The 11261-nt window shown below is 33.8% G+C and overlaps 1 pseudogene; it reads right to left on the bottom strand.

The window, feature by feature from the left end:
* Positions 1–646: 646 nt before the first annotated feature.
* On the bottom strand, positions 647–9798 carry LOC110710101 (annotated as a pseudogene).
* Between the last annotated feature and the right edge of the window lie 1463 nt (positions 9799–11261).

The following is an 11261-nucleotide window of genomic DNA, read 5'->3' as shown; positions in this document are numbered from 1 at the left end:
GTGAACACGTAAAACGGGACATTTTCTAATAAGAAAACGAGGCATTTAAATTATTTTTTGCCACTGAGCTCAATTTGGACCTTTAAGGTCTCAAATAACCCCCAAAACCTTAAACGATATAATTTTCAACATGTAAATCAATAATAAAAATAATAATAAATGGAGAGTGGATTACAGTGTGGAAAGTGATATATGTTGGGATATCACGTAGAAAAGTGAAATTAACAGGGTTACTATATAGAAAAGCCCAACAAAAAAACTAAATAGAATTGATTCTAACTTAATTCCAACCCATTCCAAATGATCCAACCAAACAACCCCTTATTAAAGTATGAAATCCATTTTAACAATAAAACCAAACAGCTTTGAGTTAGTATGGGCTTTAAAATCCATACCTTTCCAGTATGAGCTTTCACACCAATCCATCCCAATTTGATGAACCAAACACCCCCTTAGAGTCCTAAAGAATAGTGCCCTTGTGATCCCCACACACCAGGTTGAATATAAACTAAAATTGAGGTCATCTATTGTTGTCACATCTAATACTTTGTATAAACATAATATCACGAGCTTATATTAAATTATTAATATCATGATTTAACAAAGGAAGATTTATTTTTAATAATTTCAACTTTGTGCTATTTTCTACCAATAAAAACAATTTTTTGATTATTTTGGAATAACTTTAGGGTGCATTGTCTTCTGTTAGAACCAATTAGTTAACAACTTATCAATAACCTATTAAACTAGGTTACCTAGACATGTGCCAACACGTGATTGGTCCGAAAAATGATAATTACAATAATAATACATGTGTTTTTTTTTTTTTTTTTGTGGGGGTGGGGGGGTCAATCTAAACAAATGAAGTAGAAACACACCAATAGCTTGGTGTACCTATGTAGGCGAGAACCCGGGAAAAAGGTAGGGTGCTCCCAATGCGTGCTAATGTCTGGCAAATTTACAAATCTCATGGGGTTTGGCTACCAACCATGAGTCCATTGTGCTTGAAATAATGTATTCTAAACCTGAAAAAGATGGTAATTCTAAACCAATTAGTTATCAAATGTAGGTTCATTTAGTTGAGAAATAAGGAATATAAAACAATTTAAGATTCCAATTTACCAAAACTAGAAAAATCAATTAAACATACCCTCAAAAGAAAATTTTCACTGCAATCTTTGTAGCCTTCTTGTTAGCAAAATACTCGGACAACTAATCCTAGCAACAGCGCTATTTGTTTGAGTATTGTGAGAGGTAATCCACTACCTCAGCTGCAGATTCATAAGCACCCTCTATACATCGCCCCAATGCAACACCTGAAACATAGTTGCCACCAAGAAACAATCCCTTGAACCCAGCATCAGTTAGAGCTGCTTTTGCAGCATCAAGCAGATCAAAGTGGCCAATCAAAAATTGTGGAATTGCTTGGGGCCATACTCTCACGCCCAATACCCTGGGATCTTTTGCATTAGGATTTATGAGAATGTTTCTCAAGTCCTTGTCAACTGCCCCAGCAAGTTCATCTTGCGTCTGCATGGTTAGAAATTTTACAAGAAAAATTAATATAAAAGCTCAATAGAGCAAACACATCAACAAATCAAAAAGCAAATCCAGCTTGTGTGAGCTTATTAGTGAGCTCAAGGAACCAAAATAATGCCATCGCCTAAGTTGTGATGCTTTACCCAAGGCAATTACCATATTTCTATAATTCTGGATTAGAACCATACGAGACAGTAGTTTCTGATAAATTACTTGCCTTGTGTAATATACTAGGGTTTGTAGAACCTCCAATGTAACTCAAAATTAAGGTCCTACCAGGTGGTGCTCGACCAGGGAAAAGCGATGAACTATAAATTGATCCTGTCAAGTCATATCAAAATTAAATGTTACGTTAGTGATGCAATCCTACAAAAAGAATCACTCAACAAATAAAATGCAGTTGAATAGGAGTATATACCCAAGGTTTCAACACCCTGACTGCGGGGATGCAATTGCCCAAATCCTTGAAGTTTACCGTCAACCAAACACTCTGATCTAATTGCTTCATTAGGATAAGAAAGTGACACAGCTGCAACTGGTGGATAGTAGAACTTTGCAAGTGATTCTGCAGCAACATCCTGTGCAAAAAATGTAGTGCTATTGATTGAATTCAGTGATCAATACACCAAATTAAAGAACAAATGCAAGAAATATAACAGCACACAAATGCAGTAGCAGCTACCATTACCTGTTCCCATCTGAAAACATCTCTATCAAGTATATTTACAGGAATGAGACGTAAAATGTACCATGGTTTTCAGAATTTAGAGTTCACCATATTAATTAGCGAGATTGCTATGGGAGATCAGAGTAGTGAAGAGTATTTTTTTTTTTAACCCCATCTCCCCAATCGAGTGAAATTGCCCATAGTAAACTCGTATTTTTTCAAAGAATTTGAGGCTTCAGTTTGCGGCCGATCGGGCAACTTTTCCTTGGTGAGTTGATGGGGTTGGGTGATGGCTTGGTTACAAATTTCTCCAATGTTCCTCGTGATTAATAAAATTAATCTTGACTATTCAATTGTAATTCAAGGGCGGTTAGCAAGAGTTATCTATTGTAGTACTAGCCAGCTATAAAAGTAATAGCAAATTTTGCCTACGTTTATATTATGAAACTCTCTAACTAGCATCTTTGTGAGCTTCTCTTATATATCTTTATGACAATCCAATATTCAATTTAACTTCGTGTATAAACTGAAGATTAAGGACCTTAATTCAATAAGATCTGAGTGTCCAATATGGTAATTCCAAAGAATTGGGGACACAGGGACTCTATACTGATACAAATGTATGAAAATATGGCCAGTGACAACCTTATTTTTAGGTGGGTTGTTTGAAAAGTTAACTTAAATTCATTAGTAGACATTAAAATTAATTCAGTCAATTTAAAGATTTATTAGGAGTGATAATGGAGATAATGTAATAGACTACTAATCTGACTTGTATTTCTGATTTAACTAGGCTAATAAATAAAGATTAAAGTGTGAGTCTTTGATTGATAATGGAAAATTTTTGGATACAAAAGGATAGGTTAATTTGAGGCTATTACTCTCTTGATAACTTTAGGTTATCACTCTCTTAGTAATTTGAGGTTACTACTCTCAACATATTTCCTCACAATTCACATAATCGCCTACTGCCTTCACTACTACACTATATATACTTAAGCCACATTACAAATCATAAACCTAATATTAATTGTTCTTGTCCTCTACTGCTGCAATACAGAACCAGGAATCAGTCCCATGCTCCCCTTCTCCTTAGTGCTTTCTTAATTGCTTTTGTCCTCTAGTGTTGTGTGCTACTGTGTTCCTTATTAGCTCAGTGGTGGTAGACACCGGGTCTATAACAGATAACTATTTTGTTCTTTAGTAATCTAATCATGCAAGATTATATTGGGAATTTGAAGAGTTTAATTTGATTTTAATAAGAAAAAATGTTATCTACGTTCACGAGGGATTGGGTAATGGGGAAGGAGTTTCCTTTTTATATGGTTTTCAAAAACATTTTGGGGCCCTGTAGGTCTGGACCACCAAATAGCCTAGGAGACAATACCTTAGATTGTGAAGAGATTGGAATGAGGTTGTACAAGAGATATAAAAGTGATTCATAGGACTTTGTACACGGAAAATCCTTAAGATAAGGGAGCATCTTTATCAGTCAAAGTGTACTAAGGATATGGTTTGTTTTACAATTAGCAATGGAGGTAGTTGCACTAATGTAGCTTCAACTCTTCAAGGGATATGGTAAAGAAATTGGGATTGCCCACTCAAACTAATCCTTTACAGTTGACGTTTTCTATAGGGAGGTTCACATACATTCACCTTTGTGACACTGTCCCAATGGATGCATGCAAATTGTTACTTTGAAGAACATGACAGTTTTACAAAAATAAGGTTATACATTACAGGGAATTTAATACATACCAATTTGAGAAGATTAGGTTAGATCCAATAACACCTCAAGATATGACGAGACAAAGAAAACCAGCTGAATCTGACACGTAGTTATATCGTTCTATTAAGAAAACTTTCAAGAAGCACAAGACATAAATGGCTTTTAGGACACATATGCCTCATGTTTTTTTGAGGTCCAACTTGGATCGGTGGAAAAATCAACCACGAAGAAGAATTTGATATGGAATTATAAAGGTCATTTAGGGTATCTTAATATTTAGTTTATTTTTATCAAATTTATGTGAATCCAAATTATAAGTGACGTAGGATTTTATTTCAAGTAGGATATTTGTAGGAAAGTTGCATGGTTTTATTTATTTTTAAGAGTAGAATTTACATGTGACAAATATACTATATTTATAGCAATGATTTATTTGGGAGTTTCAAGTTGTCATAAAATCTTGAGTAAATTTGTGAGATGCATGTTCATAAGAATAAAAGAGATTATTTTCATCCCAAATTTATAGCAAGAGTAATTTGGTTTTCAAGTTTTAGTTGACTTAGAGATTCTTATCCATAAAAGCAATAAATGTAGAATGTTGCCTACTTCAATAGTTTTCTACATGATTTTTGGGAAATGGGTTGACTATGAAAATTATAATTACTTAAAAATATTTTACCGAGGATTATACTTCTTAGAATTTATATTACATATTTCCTCTAATCTATAAATATTGCAAAAACTACCATTTTAGTAAGTTTAACAAATATTTCAACATTGACCTATTTACACATGTTTTCTCTCTTTTTCTTTCCTTATCACACGGGTCCCTATCTTTATTCTCTCTATCTCTCTCCTCTTCTTAAAACTTGTATGCCATTCCCATGTTGCAAACATTTGGGGAACAAAGGAAGTATTTTTTTTACCTTATCTAATAAGTTAATAGCTTAGCTTAACTATACCATTGTATGAGTGACATGCTTAATAGCCTCAGCTAACATCACTTTTAATACTTACATTTCTTTATTTATTTCTACTTTGTAAATTAGAAAGGGCGGTAGACATATATTAACCTTTCACTTCTTTTACTAAAATTTCAAACTATCACTTGAATATTACCTAGCAAAATGGAATATTATTGTTGCACAACTTAGTATTATATACAAGAAACTTTATTTAAATAGGTCAGTTTCTTTCTGTGCTTAGTAAGATGGTTTTGTGTAGTTTGATAATAGACAACTAACACTTGTAGCCCATACAAGGATTTTCTTGTATATCCTTTCTTATTTTTCCTTAATCAAACCTCTAAATATCCAAATTTTATAATAGCAATCTTCATTTGAAAGGCCAAGGTCCCTCTTAGGCAAGATCATTTATATGCTCTTTAGAAAAGTTTAGAATTGGCCATCTCAACTAAAAACTATTTGTTTTTCATTCTCATAGAAATCACATTCATGTGTTTCCATCACTATGAAATGGATTGTTACTTGAGGAAATGATTTTTGTTAGGTAAAGAGAATTGGGTTTCTTTGTTAAATACACGATGGCAACCTTTGGAAGTACATGGCTGAGCCAAAACATTTAGGGCTTTCAAAGATTAATCAAATAGGGATAGATTGGCCAAAATATTAAATTCGTCCATATTTACCTAGTTAATACATTCGTATATATCTACCTAGTCCGTACACTCGTCAACATCTACCTAGTGAGGGCAATCACATTGTCCTGATGAAACTAAAGCAATAATATAAATAAATAAATAAAATCCTATATAAACATACGAGGAAAGCTCAAGGTCAATGTTCTAAACAATTCTAAGTGGTGGAAAATTTTTCATTTGATTTTCTTTAGTGACCTATTTAAATTGTTTTATTTATAATTATTTAAAAAAAAATTATAATAAAATGGATAAAGGAAAGAAGAGCTGGAATAAATGGTGATTTTAAATAAGGACTTAAAAAAGGAATGCAAGAAACAACATAATTAAGCGGTGGAAGCAGAGAATCTTATACTTCGGAAAGAGAAGTACTAAGCAAATAGCAGATAAGGGAAAGCCCAAAACAATTTATTCTAAAAAAATATAGTCCTAAATTTTTTTAAAAAAAAAGAATTGACGGTATACTTTTAATGGTTTAGCAAAATAATGGCACAATAGTGGACTAAACAATAAAAAAAGAGTTATTAATAGATTGATTTATTTAATAAAAATGGTAAAAACACCAACTTTGCCCGATTTAAAATCCCAACTTTGGATTATTATGTAATATGTAGCAAAGGTGTAAATGAGCCGAGCCGAGTACTACCTTGTTCATGTTCAGTTCATTTAACTTAGGCGAGTCCGAGCACGATCCCGAGCTTTCAAGCGAGCTCAAAAACTTGTTCAAGCTCGGCTCAATTAGTACAATGTTCATGAAAAGCTCGTTTATAAAACGAGTTCATAAATGAGTGATTAATGAACGAGCTTAATAATAAACGAGCTTCGTACTTTTGACATTTGAAAATCTCAAAAGTAGCATAATAATTAAAATCTTAATCACACCGTATAAACATAAGAATTAAATTAAAAAGTGTGAATAAATCAATAATTCATGAACATAAATAAACCAGTAGTTCGTGAAAATAAAAAATAAGTTCATGAACATATTTGAACGAGCATATCTATGTTCGTGTCCAAGCTTATTTATTAAACGAGCTTCAAAATTTGTTCAAACTCGGCTCATTTATTAAATAAACGAACATGAACGAGCTTCAACCGAGCTCGTACCCGAGTAGTTTATTGATCAGCTAAGTTCATTTAAACCCCTAAGCTAACTGAACTTTTGGAGTATTCGCTTTCTTTGGGCCTACTGATAACCAACTTAATAGGAAAACTTGCTACGTGTCACTCTATAATCTCAACATATTTGTTCAAGGCTTCAGGCTTTTTCAGAGACAAATATTCCTATCCTTTTAGACATAATAATCTAAAGAGTAAGACACTTACTAAGTACAACGGCCAAGTGAGACTATCACGTTCAAACAATCTGAAAAGCAATGTCAACACAAAAACTATAATACTTACTGAAAGTGGATGAAGGAGGCTTAACTTGCAATATGTGATGGGACAGTCATCACAACACTTCTGGTCCGTACAGAAACCAGCCCATCTGGTGTTTCATAAGTCAGATTATATTCTCCATTTGGCAACTTAACAATACTAGAAAGGGTCCATGATAATTTCACTTTGCTGCAAGCCTGCAAAGAAATATAAAGTTAAAATGTCAAGCAAAAATTTGAGCACAAGAAAAAAAATCCAAACATAAAAGCAGAGACTGTCGCATATTGCAGTATCCTTCCTGACTGCCAATTTAAGTACTTCGTGTCTTAGTGAACACATTTCAAGGTAAAAAAAAAAAAAACCTTTCGGAAATGGCTGTAGGCAACATAGTGAGTCCTTTCCTAAAGGATCCAACTGTCTGGCCCTTTGGGTTAGGGAGGCGCCTGCAATATGATGTGACTTTGGATTGATGAGAGGCACCACTATTGGAAAAAGAGACTCACACCTTAAAGGTCTATGAGCAGGACAAGAGGAGAAAAAAAGAAGCGTCATTACGGGTCTCGAGGTGGCTTTGGAGTGTTCTTTCTTTCCTGGATTGTTTTGAGGGTACCGCCAATGATACTACACCCTTTTGCTCCAAGATCCAAACTTTGCCAAAAGCAGCTTTCATACTCAACTTGGAAGGATCGCCAGCATACACGCCTGAGCAAATAAAACAGGAGTCCAGTGACAGAGCAAACACCTATCAAAGCTTCTTGAGGTTAGTGTCAAATATCTGAACTTACATCCTATCATTTCATTACAGAAACTGAAAAGAAAATTAAGTGTTTCACATCAAAATTAATGATACATTTTATTAAAAAAATTATTTCATGTATAACAACATGAATAAAGTGTATGGTTGCCTCAATAAAATCTTTCGTGAGAGTTTACATGAAGATTAAAATGATACTTTTCTACCTCCATGTATTACTTTTTCCAACAAGTTACAATATGGTCGATTAAATACCTATGGCACTAGTAAGCAAGGATTTCTTGTAAAAATTAAAACTGGATCTATCATGTATTCAGCTAACTCTTTCTTCTGTGCGACTGTTTAACAAGGTCATAATAACATTGTTTCACACTCACTTAAAGTGTAATAATTCCTCTACCCTTCCTCCTCCGTTGTCCCTTCTTTTTCTCTTATCACCAATTAAATCTATAGAGTGAGCGAATAAGAGTTTACAAGAAAGAGAAAAGCAAGACATGAACCTGAACAAAAGGGTTTCAATCAAGCGTTCAAATACTTCATCACCAGATTACGACGGACAAAAATCTTCAACAGATTCCTCGTGAGCCTGTCAATTTTTTCACAAAGGGTAGAAGTTGAATAAGAATTCAAAAGGACTGGTACAAAAAATGTGGAAATTACAGTAAAGAGGAGGACAAAACTGGAGGAGAAGGACGTAAGCCAAGAGCACCGAGTGCAGCCCTAATCTTGCAGGGAAGCTCATAAGGTCAAAGAAAGGGAGGTCAGTGGGCTTGGACGGTACAGGCCTCAATTTGCCATTCCACAACACAAAACGAGGGGCGTTAGGATCTCCAAACACCAATTCATCTTTCAATCCACTGTCAACCTGTTCCCATTGATTTAATCAAGCAACCAATTTATAATTAGTAATACTAACATTTACAGAATGGAGAGAGATAACCCAAAAAATACACAGACTTACAGCCATGGTGAGCACTGCATCAGATGGCTGGAAGCTGTTAGGTCCCTCTTTCCCAGATATATAGCCATCGGCCTCCACAGTATAGTGATGTTTCCACCAACTCGATCTTTAGCCTCCGTGACAATGAAATTTGGGGAGCGGGAGGAGTATTTTGTAGAGAGAGCTTGTGCAATGCCAAGACCACTGATTCCACCACCCACAATCACACAGTCAAGTACTTCAGCACCATCGATTCAACAGTAGCAGTGTTTGTGTTCTGGTAATTGACTGCTGAATTTGAGGTCGAGACTGTGGAGCAACAGATAATGGTGTTGGTAGCCATTATTCTGTGAATTTCCACGTCGTCTTCGAAAAGAGAAAGATGAAATTGGAAATAGGGATGCCGGTTGTTTCCTACTATAAGATAAAGACATAGCGGATTGAGGCAGACAGTGGGCAATGGTGCTCGAAAACATCATTCCGGTCATCTCTCTGCCTAAAATCTGATCAGATATTTATATTACAAAGTAATGTAACAATACATTATGGAAAAAAAAAAAAAAAGGTTTTGCAACACATTTAGCAACCAAATTCGATTCAATTAATCAATTTAAGCTCGAAAAAAATCACATAATGTTAGGAAAAAAGGCATGTTTGATTCAATTATCAAATTAACCTCATATTTTAGAAACCAAATTCGATTCAATCATCAAATTAAGCTCGAAAAATCACGTAATGTTGGGAAAAAGGCACGTTTGATTCAAGTATCAAATTAACCTCATATTTTAACAACCAAATTCGATTCAATTATCATATTAAGCTCGAAAAAATCACATAATTCTAGGGAGAAAAGGCACGTTTGATTCAATTATCTAATTAGGCTTTATATTTTTTCTTCTCTAGCAACAAAAATTGCTCGTTTTGACCTTTCATAACATTAGCAATTATAGACAATAGTTCAACTTACCATTAAATTAAATTAAATTAGATGAACTGAACTTGATATGCGATGATTTACAAAAAGAAACAACTTACCTCAGAAGCTGCTTTAATGAGGGATATAAATAAAAAAAAAATCAGAATGCGGCTCAAGGAGAACGTGGAATGCGCTTTAATGGAGAACGTGGAGTGCGCAACAAATGGGAAACTGGGGGAGATAGGGAGGAGGAGAACAGATAGGTCTGCCTAAGATAAGATTCAATTATTTTAGATGGTACATGAATACAATGGGATCCACGTAATATTTCATAACACTCCTCCTTAGATCTCCATTATCGAAGATTGTATCTCATTAAAACCTTTACTACGAAAAACCCTGATAAAAAATAGTAAAGAAAAAAGAATACATCATTTTTCGTAATACGCTTGCAATGCTGCCTCATTAAAAACCTTACCAGAAACCCAATGTGGGACAAAACCCATGGTCAAGGAAAAAAGAGTGCAGCGCATATTTTCTCCCCCTGATAAATACATAACGTATTAACGTGAAATCTTTTAGTGTAAAATCCGACGCGATATGGTTGAGTAACTTCTTCCATATAGCAGAATATCATTTCTTGATGATTGATCCTTTCAAATTGAACTTGAACCTTCGAAACTTCACATGGACTTATTGAGCCATCTTCATTTCTTCATACTTGTGAAAAAATAAAAGTGTTTTACCACTATTTCATTCAATTCGGTAGCTTTGTTTTGAATTATCATAATAATTAGATGTATGCCTTCTTCTAGAGGTCATGTACACTACAAAATGATGATCAATAATTGATCACATTATTCAAACATAATTTCATGGTAACACTTGATATCATATATATTTTATTTTCCAATATCATATGAATTAAGAAATCAAACTAATTACATATTTTGTTCATGGCTCTTCTGGACCATAAGATTATTATTCTCACTCGATGGTATCTCAATCTTTAATTCTTTAATTAGGCATTTCATGTTTTGTATGAGACTTCGTCAATGAATACATAGACTTGTTGAATCTCACATACTCAAACTTCAGGTTGAGATATCGATGATGTAGTCATATTGATTTTTTCATTACTTTGATAATAATTGCAATATTCAAGATATAAAAATATGTAGGGCTAGGTATTTAAATGCGTCATATATAAGTTCTTCAAGAACTCTTCTTACATGAATCATAACAAGTTATTATTAAAACGACGTCATCAATAATTTCATCACTAGTGTAAGCCCATTGAAATATAAATATTTCTTTGTAAGTTCCATCAATATTGTATATACGACTTACTATACATTGGACAGACATTCACACATACCACAATTATTATATAGAAACTAGTTAGTTCATGAAATATGAGATATATGAATCATGATAAGATATTGAACAAACTTTACAATAAGTAATGCATCTAACAACTTCCTAAACATGCAATAAATAATCCATTAACCTATGACTAACGCATGCACATGGACATAAGATTCAAATTAATGCAAGACACTGTACAATGTGGATTTAAAAACTCATATTTCATTGGACTTCTGGTCCATGATAAACTTTTGATCATTATCATTGTGTCGACATAAAAATGGACATATATTTCAGATCCCTTATTCACT

This window comes from Chenopodium quinoa, unplaced genomic scaffold, assembly GCF_001683475.1.
Source record: "Chenopodium quinoa cultivar QQ74 unplaced genomic scaffold, ASM168347v1, whole genome shotgun sequence".
Classification (NCBI taxonomy): domain Eukaryota; kingdom Viridiplantae; phylum Streptophyta; class Magnoliopsida; order Caryophyllales; family Amaranthaceae; genus Chenopodium; species Chenopodium quinoa.
Note: the sequence above shows the minus strand (reverse complement) of the source record. Positions and strands in the feature narration are given on the sequence as shown.